A 16924-nucleotide genomic window follows, 5' to 3' on the forward strand; every position below is an offset into this window, starting at 1 on the left:
TCAGGGAGCCCCAGTCTGAGGGGAGACACAGTCCTGTCCTCAGGGAGCCCCAGTCTGAGGGGAGACACTGCCCTGCCCTCAAGGAACCTCTAGTCTCATGGCAGAAATTAGCTGTTATCCCTGCTGGAGAAGATATGGTGCCTACCCAAGGCACAGACTGAAACTCAAGACGTAAAAGGGAGGTACTAGAGGGGTTTCTAGAACTGTGTTCAGCCACCACTGCCACCGCATGGGGGGAGACAAAAAGGGGGGTCCCAGTGACACTCACCTCGCAGGCTTATGGAGAAACACGCAAAGATGACAAAGGGTGGCAATAGTGCGGACTGAGATCCTAGCAGCCGAGGAAAAGGGTGAAGGCACAGGCCAGCTGGGCTGGTCTAAATCCCGTGTTTCACACTCAAAAGCCTCAGGGACCAGTCTGGCCACACTGGCCTTTGCCTACGGGGAGGCAGTCGGAGAGCGCACACTGTCTGCAGGATCTCATCTTCAATACAAAGACCACATCCTCCCACAGGCCGGTCCACACCTCACTAAAGATTAACCCTGGCCCAAGGCCGCGAGCCTGCGACTCCCTGGACACCAGGGAAGAATTCCCGACAGAGGAGAGGTTTGAGCCTGGTTGGATAAAGAAGTAGACAGCCAAGTTGCTCCCCCTTAGTCTTGGCTGCCAGGCCTGGCTTTGTGTCTTCAGGGCCTCCTCCCACCCTTCCTGGGATGGGAGACTGAAGCCACCCGTTGCCAGCTCCCTTGTGACCAACAGGCCACAGCTGGTCGGCTGCCAAGGGCTCCGGGTCTATGATGGGGGATCACCTTTCTTTGCAGGAACGTAACGCCCTCGCCAAGGGAAGGAGACGGTGGGGCGTCATAGAGCCACCCTTAAATGAGCTGATCTGGAAGTTTGGCTTGGTGGCCTTCCCTGAGAGCCTTTACTGTTTTGTGCCTCATACGCAATATGGGGATACTGTTGCCCTGGTGCCCTACCCACCCCTCCCCCGGACAGTTAGCTTTCCAATAGGCCTCAGTGTCCATGTCAACGAAATGGGTCCTGCACCGTCCCTACTCTCCCAGTCCCTTCCAGCAGAGATCTCCAGGACTGTAGGCTTACAGGGAGGGAGGGGCTGGTCTCCAAGTCCCGCACCTCCCCTCTCCCCACCCCAAGTGGGGGGGGGTCTCAGAACTCTCTCCTGGGACCGCGGGGCAGTCCCGGAGGGCAGCAGGGGGCGGCGGGCTGAGCGGATGCGCGCTGTCCTGGGCACCGGGGACGGGTTCAGGGACCGGGGAGGGGCGGCCTAATTACAGCATGTTGGCCCAGCGCCGCAGAGCGCCGCGAACGAGAGCGGCAGTGGGTAATTAGAGAGCATTAGCCGTGCCCCTGCAATCCTGTAATTTCTCCGCGCGCTCCGGGTGTGTTGTAGGAGGTGAAGCGATGCGGGCTCGGCTCTGAGTCAGACTCTCAGAAGCCCGGGTGGGGACACAGGGGGCGGCAGAGGCCGCGGAGAAGGGACTCCTGCCGTAGGAGGCGCCGGCGCCTTTCCCTAGCACGAAGTCACCAGTCCTGGGGCAGCGCGCGGGGCGCCCACTTCCGCGGACACAGGAGGGCGGGGCCAGGAGGGGCGTGGCCTGCTCCTCCTCCCGCCTCCAGGGGGCGCTCCTCGGTCCAGCGGATCTTCTCGGGGGCATCGAGTCTAGTTCCCGGGCACCCAGGCATGTGGCCTGCTCCCTGCGCGCAGGTGGACTGAAAGAGATGGAGATGCAGTGCACGAGGCGGAGGCGCCCCGAGTCCCGTCAGACATGGGCAACAGACGTAGGGCAGCAAGAGAAAAAAAAGCAGAGGCTTCTGAAGGGAGTGGGGGCGCTTGTTTCACCCAAGCCCTGGAATCAATTCTCGGGGAGCAGGGAGGAGCCAGTGGGGGACTGAGGCTGGGAGGGGAGTTTATTTATTAGCCAGATTAGCTAGCATTAATGGGGGAGCCGTGGTGGCCGGCGGCGGCGGGGACATAGCTGGCATAACTGGCATAGCGGCGGGGCCTCCCGCGGCGCGGGGCTCTGGCGGCTTCAAAGGGGCTTAGGGAGGCCCGTGGTGGCACTGCCACGGCCCCGCGGGGGAGGGCGTGGGCGCTGGCGGCGGGGGAGAAGGCGGCCATTGTGCACCGAGGGATTAGGGATCTGGCTTGGAAGGAATTTTAAACTGCTGCAAGCCGGCGCCCCAGGACTCCCCCTCCCTCCTCACAGCTGCTTTCCAGAGCACGCTGAGGTGTTTACCTGCATTTCCGTGTATGGGAGTCCCCCCTCCTCCCTCAAGTTGGAGGCATCTAGGGCTCTCAGATTTGGCAAATAAAAATACGGGACGTCCAGTTAAATTTGAAGTTCAAATAAACAACGAATCATATTTCAGTACAAGTATATCCCCTACAACATGTGGGGCATACTTATACTAAAAAAATTATTCGTTGTTAGTTTAAATTTACCTGGGCATCTTGTATTTTTTTCTAGCAGCCCTACAGTCACCAAAATGTCTAATCTGTGTTTGCAACAGATTGGGGGCTCCGGAAAAATTCGCTGGGGTTGTGTGTCCCTACCCGCAGACTACGACGTTTCCTAAAGCCAGCTGGTATGTTTCACCCTTCGGAATGGATCTCTGATGGTAGTACGTCTCCATCAGACTAGGAGCTTCCTGAGGACAGGGGCTGCTTTTGAGGCTGGAGCTCAGAGCTCAATGTCGGTGTCTCCTTCGTCACACTGGGGGTTCCCTGAGGCAGGGTCTGTTTGCTTCCAGGAGGGCAAGTCTGTCTCCCTTCCTCCCCGCAGGCAGGTAGAGGCCCCTCCCCCATTCGTGTAGCTTCCTGCCCACAGGGGGCGCTAGGGGCCCAGAGAACTGACAGGCGGATGGATCCTGTTTCTTGGGACTCAGGGCTGCTGGTTCTCTGGTGTTGATGCACCTGGGGATGGAGGGGCCGGGGGTTGTCCCCATCTCGCGTGGCTGTTGACCTGGTCCTGGCCCTTGCTCTGGCAGTCGAGGCCAGGCCTGTCTGGCCAGAGGCTGTGGCCAGCATGTGGGAGAAGCTCCAAGTGTGGTTACCCACAGTTTCTGCCAGGAAGGGACAGTGTGGCCCTTGGCGCAGAACGGCGCTGTGCATCTCCTCTCTCCTCATTACCATGGCCACCAAGCCCTATCCTCCATCACCCTCACTAGACCCCACTGCCCGGCCTTTGCTTGTGCTGTTCTCTCCACCTGCTGCACCTGCTCTTCCTGTCTGTGAGGACAGCTGAAGTGCCACTGCTTCTCCTGGAGCTCTGGTCTTCAGCAGGGTAGGTATGGCCAAGAAGGCTGCTGGTGCCCGGGGGTCTTCTGATGAAAAGAACCCTCCATCTACTCCCTCCTTCCTCACCCACCTGGGCCACAGGGACCAAAGAGGGGATAAGGTGGGAGTGGGGGAGATGGGAAGGTGGGGGCAACGTAGGTGGAGAGGGGGCAAGAAGAAGCCTCAGCCTCCATCTTCTCCCACTCTGCCCCGTGTAGCCCCGTCCCAAATCCCCTCATCCCCTCGGTGCCTCTGAACTCTCTTCCCCTGAAGCTGAGGGAAGCCCTGGAGGAGCCCTTTCTCACGGTCACAGCCTCAACAACCCCCACCCCCTGCTCCTTTGGCCACAGCCACCTCGGCCTCTGCAGAGCCCAGGCCTGGCCCACCCGTCCCTGCAGGGCCCCCTCCTTGGGCTGGGGCGCCTGCTTCCGCGAGTGGCATCATCACCCCACTCCTCAGGCTGCCCAGTCATCAGGTCAGCAATTAGCTACTTCCTCTCGGCTGCATGAGGCCACTGAACGTCACAGCCCCTCCCCCCGGCCAGCCGCCCGCGGGAGTGCTGGGGGGTGCCCCCCACACTTTGTAGTCAATGCCAAGTCCTGGCTCAATCCCCCCAGTCTACTGAGTGCCGGGGTAATGAGACTCCCTGTGCTCCTGGGGGCGGGAGAAGCGTTCCTGCTGCCTCCTCCCCTTGTGTCACCCCATCCCATTGGGTGAGGACACTCCAGCTGCCAGGGTGGGGCGGTGCTGGCTCAAGGGCACCTGCGGCTGGAGCTGGCGAGGCTTGAGACTTAGGTGCCCCTGTTCCCAGTCCTAGGCAGTTTTCACCAGGCTCTCTCGCCTGGGGCCCGGGAGTCTGAGAACTGAGGATCCTGGCAGTTATCTGATAAGGGGGGAGAGATGGGGGAGGCACCCTACAGACGCCCAAGCATGCAGGGGGACAGGCTTTTCATGAACATCCACAGGGGCTTGCACTCTGTGCCTAGGCACTTTCACAGGTACACCCTGTGCAATGTATGTCCCACCACAGCCGTGCCCTCATGGGTCCCTGGGGGCAGCCCACCTGCAGGTGTGCCAGCATGCCCAGACACCCCCTCCTCCAAATGTGTGCTCACTGACATGTTCACAGAGAGAATAAGCTCACTACCACACCAAAACCAAAACCAGGACACCATGGGGGAGCCCAGGAGGGTGGAATCAGAGAGACCACCCCAAACCTGCCCCCCTACTGCTCCTTGGGCCAGAGGGTCTTCCCGGGGAAGGTCAGGGGGGAGGCTGCACTTCCAGGGTGTGGGTGTGTGGTAGGCAGGGAGATGGTGGGAGGAGCTGGGGCTGAGTCTGGAGGAAGGGGTAGGGCGAGGATTTCCAGAGAGAATAAAAGCATTCCAACAAATATAAACAAATGTGTGTAATCTTAGGCAGATCATTTAACTCCTTAGGGCCTCAGCAATAGCATCTGTAAAATGGGGATGATGAGAATACTACTTAAACTTGGTTGTGAGGTTTAAATGAGTTAACTGGCCAGAGCAGGCCCTGACTGACATTACTATTGAGGAGACCCTCCCAATGTCCTGTCTCCGGGGGCAGGTTTGCCCGAAAGGGGCTGCACTAGGCCTTCCCTGACCATGTGCTCACCTCTGTCTTTCTCCATTTCCTGGGGTCCAGCCCCAGCCGAGGCGTGGCAGGTGATTGGGTACTCTCTGGATTGGCCTAGGGGCAGGGCCTGGGAGGGGCTGGCTACCTGCCCCACCCCTACCTGGCTGGCACAACAGGTAACTGAGTGCTGGCTTCTAACCCTGGGAGGGAATGAGTCAGCCAGCACCACCCCATCCAGGCAAATGGGGTGCAGGGGACAGGAGCTTGGGTGGAGGGGCCTTCTAGGAACGTTCCTGGAAGAGGACCTGGGAACGGATGCTGCCGCCAGGAGCCACCACCTCAGCTTACCAGCCTGTGCCCAACTCAGCAAACACCCTTGTCCTTGCTTCTCACAGCTCACTCTCTGGATTCATGAGGCAAGGCCCTGCTGGCCCACCCTGGCTGGCTCCAAACACGGCTTCAACCACGGCAGGGAGCCAGGCCTGCTGCCACCATGCTGTCTTGCCACCCTTCTCAGCTTGTCCAGCAGGGGTGTCCATGGACACAGGGGCACACACACTCTCACTTACATGTGCCCACGGCCACATGAGCGCAACCAGAGACACCAATACAGACACGTTCTCACAAGCACATGCACACACACTCTCAGTACTCCCTCACACTTGTACACACCCACATAGACATTCATGTACACTCACAATTTCATACAACCACACTCATGTACAGCCACACATGCAGAGTCTAATCACTGCTGTTGGTGGAATTGTGTCCCCCAAAAGATATGTTGACATCCTAACCCCTACTACCTGGGAACATGACCTTAGTTGGAAATAGAGTCTTTGTAGGTGTAATCAAGTTTTAAGATGAGATCTTACTGGATTAGAGTGGGCCCTAAATTTGATGACTGGTGTCTTTTAGGGAGAGAGAGATTTGTAGACACAGCGACTCGGAGACACACAGGGAAGATGGACACATGATGATGGAGGCAGAGATTGGAGTGATGCAGCTGTAAGCCAAGGAACACCGGGGATTGCCGGCAAATGCCAGGAGCTAGGAGAGAGGCATGCAACAGACTCCCTCAGAGCCTCCAGAAGGAACCAAACCTGCTGACACGTTGATTTTGGACTCTGGCCTCCTTAACTACGAGAGAGTAAATTTCTGTTGGTTTAAGCCACCAAGTCTGTGGTAATTTGTTATGGCAGCTCTGGGAAACAAATACAGTCACACACACACATGCACACACACACACACGCACACACACATGCTGCTGGCTCTAGGCTCAGTGACGAGGTTGGTGGAGTTCCTCTTGGGAGCTGCTCTGCCTCTGTCCTCCTTCCCCTGTGGCTGGTCCCATGAACCCAAAAAAGCTCATGGCCCAGGGCAGGAGCATGATAATTTTCAATCCCTCCTTCCCTCCCTGGAGTTGTTAACTAAGCATCCCCCTCAAAATCTGCTCTCAGGCATGGGTTGCCATGTTTACGTGCACTGAAAGACATGTCCAAGAATGCTATGGCTGCTTTACCGCTATTAATTAAAAACTGGAAACAACCCAAATGTCTATCAACAGCAGAATAGATAATAAATTGTGGCATAGCCACGCAATGGAAGGCTGCTCAGCCACTAAAAAGGAAGACCTAATGCTGCAGGAATAGCATGGATGACCCTCACAGACCCCACACTGACCACACTGGGCCCCATACAAAGAGTGTATGCTCTAGGAGTCCGTGTGCGTGAGGTTCAAGAACAAAGCCAACCCGTGGTGATAAAAGTCAGAATAGTGGTTACTTCTGAGAGATGGGGTTGACTGGGAGGGGCTTGAGGGAGCCTCCTGGGGTGCGGGAATACTCTGTGCGTGATCTGGGTGGTGGTTACATGGGCATATACATATGCACAAGTTTGCCAGATCTCTTAAGATTTGTTCAATTTGATGCACAAACCTTACAATTCAATAAAAAGTAAGTTTTAAAAACTGGGTTCCCGGGAAGTCAATGACCAGAAGCCACCGGATAGCATTGTCTGGTGGGGGCAGCTGCAGGGTTTGCCTTGTCCCCGTGCTGCACTGGTGTCCTCATGCCTGGGACTGCTTGTGTGACAGACTTTTCAGGATATTTGTTGACTATAAACATGAAGCCTGGGGCTACCTGGGGAGACCATGGGGCGTCAATGCAGCCAGCCCTTCCAGAGATGACCTGTCTCTAGGTGGAAATAGGGAGTGCACACGATCCTATTGGAATCTACTTCCCCGATTAAAAACCAAATGTGATGATTTCTTTCACAAAAAGCTCACATTGAAGAAGAACAGCCACCTTTTATTCAGCTTTTGCTATCTGCCAGGCATAGACCAAGTACCTTTGAGGGACACGGCCATGTTACCATTTCACAGACAAGAAAACTGATGCTCCAAGATGTTGAGTAAATCCCCAAGGTCACACAGGAAGCTCAACAGAGGGGATTTGATGTGATAGTCTGGGGCTCCCTGAGGGCGGGGCCATGTCCCCCCTCAGACTGGGGCTCCCTCAGGGCAGGGCTGTGTCCCCCTCCTACTGGGCTCCGGGATTTCTAGGCTGGAGGGGTTTAGGGGAGGACTTATCTGAACCCGACTTTCGTGGCACATGCACTGCTTTCCTGAAGCGGCTGGGAAGGGGCTGCTGACCTGGCTGCTCTGCTCCTTCTCACCCTGGCTCTCACCACTACGCCTAACTCAGGGCTCTGCCCACAGGTGTGCCATAGTTTGGGACCATGGACCTAGGGGTGAGGGAGGGAGGTGGGGGAGGGTGAGCATCAGAAGGACCTGTCCCTTTGGGGGCTGTGCTGGGATCAGTGCTGGAGGTGCCCACCCCTTCCCTCCCTTCCTGGCTGGCCCAGTGGGAGTCAGGACTACCCAGCCAAGCCATCCAGAGGCACACTGAGCGGAGAGCTGGACCCTGCCCCTTGCCAGGAGGACCAGCTGGGAGAGGGACTCCATTTAAGGATGTATGGAGGGCAGAGCACAGGGCAGCCCCCAGCATGCCCAGGCCCAGGTGCTCCTCACCCTGCCCACGCCTCACCAGCAGGAGCTGGGTCATATGATGGGGGCGAGGTGGTAGGTGTAATAGGAGCTGACATCCTCTTCGGCCTGCCCTGTGACTATATTAAGTTCTGTGCTTGGTCTCCCCTCTCCCCCGCCCCCAGGACTTTCCTTCCTTCCCCAGGGATCCTGCACTGCAGATTAAGCAGTCATTCCTCTCCCCTCCCCACTGTCCTAGGAAGGGGGCTGGAGCCTAATGAGGTCAGAGCCAGGGGGTAGAGGAGCAGAGGCAGTCAATTGAGGCCTTGGGTGCTAATGAGCTGCAGAGGGAAGTGCCTGGGCGGGAGGCCGTGCTCCCGAGGCCTTAGCACCCTCACACTTAATGTCCCCCACCCACCGCCCACACACATGGCCCAGGGCTCACACAGAACACCCTTGCAGGCAGCTGAGACATGGTTTACATTCCTCCAGGCCAACCATGGGTACCCCTGCACGTGTGCACCCCCCAGAGCCCGTTATTACCCTCATAACACTGTTCAGGAGCTCACGTCTGCACACCCAACTGTACATGCAGGCACTCTCGCTTGCAGCCCTTTGCACTCATGTGCAGACCGCCCACCCCTGTTACCATTTCTCTTAAGCCCTCAGAGTCTGTGGCTGAAGCAGGGGGAGCCCTATGGCTGCAGTGGGGTGGGGAATGTAGTCTGGGGGCTACAGGCCATTTGTAACCCCCGCCTAGATCTAAGGGCTCAGTCTCCATCTCCCCACCCCCTTGCAGTGAGACTCCCCACCCCAGGTTGAGGGCAGCGGGTAGGGCAGGGTTTATTAATAAACTTGCTCCTGACTGGAAAGGACTGTGCAGAAGCCCCAACTTCAAGCCAATCATAGCAGAACTTTCCAGGAATGTCACCCCAAAGCAAGCCTTTCTCTGACTCCAGGATTATTTCCCACCCCTGACTTCATCCCCTTGGTGTGTGGGGCTCCTGCCAGGTTCCACTGACTCTGCCCAGCAGGCCTGCTGTCACCTGGCAGCTGACATCTGCCTTGGCCGCCACCCAGAGAAAGTCACAGGCGGTCGGTAGTGGGGCGGGGATTAGAACTGCTTCCTCCCTCATCGAGTTCTACTCCTTGCTCCCCCAAACTGAGGACGGCTGAGCCCACTGTGTTGGGAATGCAGAATGGCCTCTGCCTCACCACCAACAGCATTCTCACGCTGCCCTTGTACCCTGCTCCAAGTGGGGAGGAGCCCTGAAGGCAGAGAGCCCGGGCCAGCTTACTGGCCTTGTGACTTTGGGCAAGCAGAATATGACTTGTCTGTGGCTCATTGTCATCATTTATAAAGTGAGGATGAAATTGCCCACCCGAAGGTAGCTGTGAGAATTAGGAATGTGTGATGGCTGGTGTGAACTGCAAAGGACTGTGTACAGGAGTGTAAAGTAAATAATATTTATGTTCTTGCCTCTATCACTAATTGCGTTCCCATCTTTATCACCGCCACCACCATCACTAACACCTCCACTGTCACACCACCATCTCCTTCCCACCATCGTTTCATCTCATCTTCAGCACCATCGCACTGCTATCCTCATCAGTACTTCCATCACAACCACCACGTTATCACCTATCCATCCTTCCAAGAACACTGATTCAACTCCTACCATGTTCAGGGTCACATGAGTGGCCCTTTGGAGGTGAGTCCTGCCCTGTGTTCCCCACATTAGGAACAGCCTAAATCTCTCCCTTCCCTTAAGCCCTGGCACACAACCCCTCTCTGCCAGGAACCCTTCCTTGATCTACCCGGCAGTACTCCGATTACTTCTGTACACTGTGGTCAGCTGTGCCTGTCCCCTCCCTGGCTGGGGAGTGTGTGTGTGTGTGAGAGAGCACTCACACTCTCACTATTTAAACCAGTTGATAAAGTCAGCCTCCACCCAGATCTCCTACACACGGCCTAGTGGCTCTGGGTCTCAATCCTGGCTCTTATGTTTTCTAGCTGTGTGACCTGGGACAACCCACTTTCCTTCCTTGTGCCTCAGTTTTCCCAACTGTGAATTGGATTAATAATAGATTTAATAATCGTCTCATATTGCTGTAGTGTGGATTCCCTGAGATGTTGTATATAGAGTACTTAGAAGAGAAGTGGGCACACAGTAAGTGCTTGATAAACATTTGCTATTGTTTATTATTATTGTTGGTCCTTCCTACTGCCAATGCTTCACACAGGGCTTTGCACTGTCAATGAGAATGAATATATTAATGGATATGCTCTGACTTTCCAATGTAAACATCTTGGAAGGGAAGGAAGATTTGAGCCTTTCCGAGAAATGTGTGGACCCCTGCCTGCTCCCAGAAGGTTCCTGAACTCTGGGCAGTGGGTTAGGAAGGACCATGCAGGGAGGTTGGAGCCAGGCCCGGCAGAGTTGAGCTTGAATCCTAACTTCACCAGCTGAGCCACTGTGGGCAAGTCATCACTTAACCACCTCAAGCCTCGGTTTCCTCATCTGTCAAGTGGATCACTGTGCAGGTCCCCTGTGAGACTATCATCTCTGTCAGTCTTGAATGCAGGCGCCACAGGTAGCTGTGGGTGGGAGTCAGGGCCAGTGTACCCTTTGGGCCTCAACCTTCTCATGCAGATAGTAGATGTCCCTGCAGAGCCTGCTTCCTAGAGTAGGTGGAGAAGATGCTGAGTGGTGGAAACTGCTCAGAAAAGTAAAACACTCTGGAAAAGTTCCAGGGACAGCATTAATAATGATTGACCCAGCTTGGCCTGACCAGAGAAAACGCACTGAGGTCTGAGCTGGGTTCCTGGAGCAGGGCAGGGGCCACAAGGGAGGAGGGCCAAGGGGCCCCTAACCACAAGCTCAGGAAGGCCACTCTGTGCTCAGACTCTCACGTGCACCATGACATGGTCCATGGGGAGGGCTGAGGCAGCTGGGACATGGCGGAGGGGTTGACCCAGGAGACCTACAGGCTTTCCAGGAGTCCCCAGTCCATTGACATCCACACAGCTGCAGCCCCCCGAGGATTGCCTCCACCCTCCTCTGACAGTGGCGCCCTGGCCATGAACCCCCAGCGAATAAACAGGGGCAGCAGCGGCTGACTGGTGTGTACTCTCAGCCCCCACAATGTAAACTCCCGGAATGTATTTATGTTGTCTGGGCCTGGCCCCAGTCCCCTGCCCAGCTTGGAGGGGTCACGCCATGCCAGACGTCACACATACAGGGCAGCTGGATTCCTCCAAGTGGTGGTGGTGGGTGGTAGGGATAGGCAGGGGGATGATGGGGGACAGGGACCAAAGACAGCTGGAGCTGGGTGGCCAGAGGGAGAGTTGCAAAGGGGGAAGGGAAAGCAAGTGTTAGCACTGAGTGCTCAGACTGTGCCCTGTTCCTAGAACTGCAGGTCAGAATCTTCATATCCCTGGCTTGGCCAGTGACCTGGGTCACTCTGTGGCCTTCCAGGGCCAGTCTTGGCCCCAGACTCCGGGGTCAGGGAGCTTAGGGCTCTGCCCAACCCACAACTGGCCTGAGAACTGACCCACTAGGCCTCTCTTTGGTTTACCTTTTCACTACCCTCTGCCGGGCACTGCGCCAAGTCTCTTGTGCACATTATCTCATTTAAGCCTGACCATCTGCCTGGGGCGGGAGTGGCTGCTCTCCTCATGACCCCGTGGAAGGTCAAGGGGTAAGTAAGCAGGCTGAGGTATTGGAGCCTGGAGTGCCTGGCCTGGGATTAGAACCTGGATCTGTAACCAGAGTATCTCTACTCTGAAGAGCCATGCCAAGCAGGCCGCTGTCCTTGAGGGCAAAGTCACACCAGAGTCACCACTAGAACCCAGGGCTCTTGAGTCCTGGGTCAACTTTCTTCCCACACTATGCAAAACAGGGTGGTGAGGAAACCCAGCCCAGCTCTCAGGGAGCCCCAGTCTGAGGGGAGACACAGCCCTGCTCTCAGGGAGCCCTGGTCTGAGGGGAGACACGGCTCTGTCCTCAGGGAGCCCCAGTCTGAGGGGGAGCCCCAGACCACGGGAAATTACTAACTGGACGTACCACTGGGGAGGCAGGTGGAGCCAGAGGGCTTCATACAGCTGGAGTCAGTGTGGAAGACTTCCTGAGGGATGGTGCTGGCAGCCCCTTTAGCAAGGAGGAGTTGGGCAGTGGTGGACAGCTTTGGGTGGCCCTGAAGGCTGGAGCTGCATTCTCACACTGCCCTGATTAGGAAATGAGGCTTATCCTCCACACCACACTCCCGCCCCCCCCACCCCCCCTCCCACCGTTGGGCCTACCATTCTGATTCTGCCCAGCCTGCCTGGGAGGGGCAGGAGGAACACAGCCTTGTGACAAGCATTCAGCTGGGAGCTGTGCACGTCTCAGGAATGACACCCAGGGAAGGCTATTTTAATCTGGGAAGTTGCCTATTTTAATCTGGAAAGTTGCCTGCTCCTCCTGCCCACCCCAAAATAACCAGGCTCCCAAAGGAAGCTGCAACATTGTGGGCTGCCACTGGCCTAATGCAGCCCTCCAGGCCCTGCACCCCCAATGTGGCCAGCCTCCCTCCTCAGACTGGCCCTCCCCTCTCAGACCAGAGCCCTCCCGTACGGGGGCTGTGTCTCCTCCCTCAGACTGGGGCCTTCGTCAGGGCAGAGGCTGTGTCTCTCATCAGACCAGGAGCTCCTGGGGTGCAAAGGTTGTATCTCTCCACCAGCAGCTCCTCAGAACATTCAGGTCTCTGGAGCCCACTGCCCTGCAGAATTTAGGGATGGGTAGGGGTTCAGGTGGCCTTTTCCTCCTTCTGGGCTGACTTCCATCTGGAGGATGCCCTTGTGATGGAGAAACCGAATCTCCCTCTCCATGGCCACAAGGACAGTCAGGGCTGGGGGCTGAGCCCCTTGACACCCTCCACAGCGCAGCAGCCGGGGAGGAGCGGGAGCCCCATGCCGAGGACAAGGGCAGTAGGGCACGCGGCTGGTAACGGGAGAAGGCCAACGCTTTCCTATTTTGGGAGGCAGGAGGCAGCAGGTGGCTGGCTGGTGCTTGGACATGTGAACCCTCCAGTTGGGGGCCATGTGGCCAGGAGCAGGGGAGACTGGCACTGCCAAGCATGGCTGAGGCCCCTCGTGAGTCCTGACTGTCCTCAGAGCTGGATGACTGGAAGTTGCCAAAGGGCAGTTGCTCTGTACCTGGGCTGGGTACCAAATGGGGAGGGGGCCCACTAACTTCAGTGTTCCTTGTAGGGAACCAGTGCCCACCGGTCCTGTTAAGAGGAGCCCTACTACCTCAACCCTTCTCTCCCCCCGAGCATCCAACACAACTCCTGGCATGGAAGAGGGGCTGGGGGCGGGGGGGTGGCTGCTGACCCAGGTAATGTCATTAACTACTGCTTATTGAGGGCTGAGAAACTGAGGGTCAGATTTTGAGAAGACCTCCCCTCTCCAAGCCTCCAGTCTATTCATCTCACAACCATTTTTAACTGAGCACATGCTGTGTCCGAGGGCTGTGCTAGGGCTCCCCATTAGTCACTAAGCTTAATCCTTACAGCACCCTACTGAGAGGACTATAGTTGTACCATTCAGCTCTGGAGGGAATGAGGCCCTGAGAGGTTGTACGACTTGCCTAAGATAACACAGCGAGGAAGTGGTAGTGTTGGCATTCAAACCCAGGTTAGTACAACTTTTGTTTTCTTACTCTTTTTCCTTTTTTTTTTTTGACATTTTATTATGAAAAACTTTAAACGTTCATATAAGCAGAGAGAACAGTACAATGAACCTGCAAACATCCGTTACCAAGATAGAATAACGAACATTTTGCCAGATTTGCTTCATCTTTTTTTGTGCCGAAATATTTTAAAGTAAATTATGCACACTAAGACATGTCACCCCTAATCACTTCAGAATGCATCTCTAAAAATCCCCAATTTTCTGTATAAAGCAGCATGCCATTCTCACACCGGATAAAACTAATAATCTCCTACTGTTATCTAATACTCAGATTGTGTTCAACTCCCCCAAATTGAACACGATCTTCCCCGGATTCTTGTCACTCCCCCACACGGCTGCTGAGGGTGGGTGCACGGGGTTTGGGAGATCTTTGCCAGCCTCTGTCCCTTAGTTCCCTTGAGGAGACAGTCCTTTCCTTCTCTTTTCCTCCTTGCTTGGGGCAAGGTTTCTAGAAAGGAGAGCAGCAGGGGCCCGAGGGATTTGGGCAGGTGGTGGAAGCTGTGGGGAGGCTCAGGCAGCCCCTTGTCTCCTGGGGTGGGGACTGCGGAGTGAGGTGGGTGTCCTGAAGAGCCTGAAGGGAGCCATGGCCTGGCAGTAGGAGACCTCAGAGGGCCTCTGATGCATTGCCCTCCTGCCAGTCCCAATCCAATGGGACCTTGGACCTGGAAGCCCCTACCCCACAGGGTCTCCTGTCCACCCTGGGCCCACAGACCAAACAGCACACTGGTCTGCCCCAGCCAAAACAGGAGCCGGAGGAAGGTCAGCTTATCGGGTCTCCCCTACTCCCTCACCCCGTGGGCCCGCCTTTCACTGCTATCAGTGTCTGGCGTGAGCAAAGGGGTTGATGGGACAAAGCAAGGCCACTCCCTGTGTCCGCGCCTGCATGGAGAGGTTGCTTTTTAGCAGGATTCTGGGAGACCCTGGGGCCCAGAGCCCAGATGATGATGAAAGCGTCTCTCTGCCAGTGACCCTTTAGGACAGGGGTCTCTAAGTTCCCTTCCTGCTCTAGGTCCTAGCCTTAGTTCTCGGGGTGGGTGGGAAGGACTCTGACCTAAGGCAGGAGATGGTGATCTCTCAGTCTTCACTCCCTGGATTGGGATTGAGGGGTTCTAGGTCAAATGAGACCAAACCTGAAGGGACAGGGTCTGGGTCTCCCTGCTCAGACTGGGGGCTGCCGAGGACGGGGGCTGCGTCTCCCTCGTTGAATAGGATATTCCACAAGTCAGGGCTTTGTCTTCTTCCAACAGACTGGAAGCTCCCTGAGGGCAGGGCTGTATCTCCCCTCCCCCATTATTCTGGGGCTCCCTGAGGCTTGGTCAACACTGACCTTCCCTCACCATTGTTACCTCTAGGGACCCCAGGCTGCCTACATATGCTGAGTGTGGCTACTGTGATAGCAGAGCCCCCTCAGGGGACCCCCTAGCTCCTCATTGCTCGGGAACCTGGGGCAGGGCTGAGAAGAGAAATGAGTTGGCTTCACTTTGCTGGTGGGGAGCAGGAGTGGGATGATCCAGTTGGAGCCCACTGCCTGGTGGGTTGTGGAATCCTCTAACGGTTTGGGGCGTGACTGCCCGGTGTGGAGGCAGGGGATGGAAGAGAGGGCCTCCTCCAGGGGTCCTCCCTTCTTCTCTAGAACACCTCATGAACTCCTCTTGTGAGAAATTCCCAGGCTACCAGGGGCCAGGGGGATGGGGGCCTCAGGATCCAGGAGGTGAGTCCTGAAGGGCCCTCCATGGGTTTGAAGCTCCTTCCCCTGTCCCCCCGACCCCACCTAGCCAGGACTTGCTGGGCAGGAGCAGGAGGAGAGAGGGTTCAGCCTTGGGTGGGGTCGAGGGGACAGGAGAGGACAAGCTCTAGGAAAACACAGACCAAGACTGCCAGATAAGGTCGGGGGAGGAAGAGTGGGGTGGGTAGGCTGGGGGAGGGGCCTTCAGCAGACCCCCAGGGCCAAAGCTGAGGCCACAGGGCCACTGCCTTCAACCTGACCCCAGGGACTGGTCCCACCAGGGTCTCCTTTGAGGAGGCCGCCTGATTGTGGAGGTCACTGCTCCCTCCTCCCCAGGCCCCTGTTTCAGTGCATCCACCCAGCACTCAGCATCCCACAGTGCCCAGGCGTGTCTCCCAGGCACCTGGACACCATGTAGAGGTCCTCTTGGTCTCTCCCAAAGCACCAGCCACTGGGCCTCGCATACAGCAGGCACTTATTAAAGTCGGCTGGCTGATGGCTCCCAACTGAACCCTCTGATTGCGGCTCTGGTTTGTCTTGTGTCAAGTGCTCAGAGAAATAACCCTTTATCAGCCCTTCCTTCCTCAGGAGGGCCCCACCCTTGATGCGTGGTCCCTTGCGTGGTCACTCAGTGGTGCAGGAATACAGCTGGAGAGGCTGATGTTTAGAACTCCAACCCGGGGGGCTGAGAGGGGAAAGGTGCCCCAGTCTGAGGGGAGACAGCCCCGCCCTCGGGGAGCCCCAGTCTGAGGGAGATGCGGCCAGTCCTCGGGGAGCGCCGGTCTGGGGGGAGGCGGCCCCGCCCTCGGGGAGCCCCAGTCTGAGGGAGACGCGGCCAGTCCTTGGGGAGCTCCGGTCTGAGGCGGGAGGCAGAACCTTTACCTCAGGGAGCTCATGGTCAGTAAGGAGAGACCTATCCCTTCTGCTTTCTCTCACTATCAAAGCAGCCTTGAGAGTAGGGGGAGGAGGAGGGCCAATGTCTGGGGGCTCCCACATTGACTCTCTCCAAGTTCCTGACAGATTTCTTCCCTCAGCCAGGGCCAGGGTGAAGTGACCCTTGCAGACTTATTTTCACCACGTAGAGCTGCCTGGGACCTCTTTAGCCCTTGGAGATATTTTGTGGAAGAGCCAAGCCCCATGCCTGGCACAAACAGGCGCTTGTCACTGGCAGCCATTTGACTCTTCAGTCTTTCTCCATCCAGTGTATCAGGTGAATCTCACCCAGCCCTACGTCGTAATGCATTCCCGTTTTACTGATGAGGAAACTGAGCCTCAGAAACTTGAGAGAATGCCTGAAGCCCCACAGCTAGGAAGTGACAGAGGTCTAGTTCTGCTTGGCTTCAAATTGTGTGTTCTTTTCAGGACCAAGCTTGGTAGGCAGTTGCCCCTCTGTTCACATAGGAGCAGAACTCCATCCAGCCCCCTACTCCTCAGCTTATATGGTCTCACCGGGGAGTGTGAAGATTAGCTGTGAGGTTTCTACAGTTCTAAGTCTTGGGACCTCTGGAGAAACGCCCTGTGGATACCTGGGGAGACCTCAAGGAGGGGTGTGGGACAGGGCAGGGGAGGAAGGAGAGAGG

This window comes from Equus quagga, chromosome 15 (genome assembly GCF_021613505.1).
Source record: "Equus quagga isolate Etosha38 chromosome 15, UCLA_HA_Equagga_1.0, whole genome shotgun sequence".
In the NCBI taxonomy this organism is placed as follows: domain Eukaryota; kingdom Metazoa; phylum Chordata; class Mammalia; order Perissodactyla; family Equidae; genus Equus; species Equus quagga.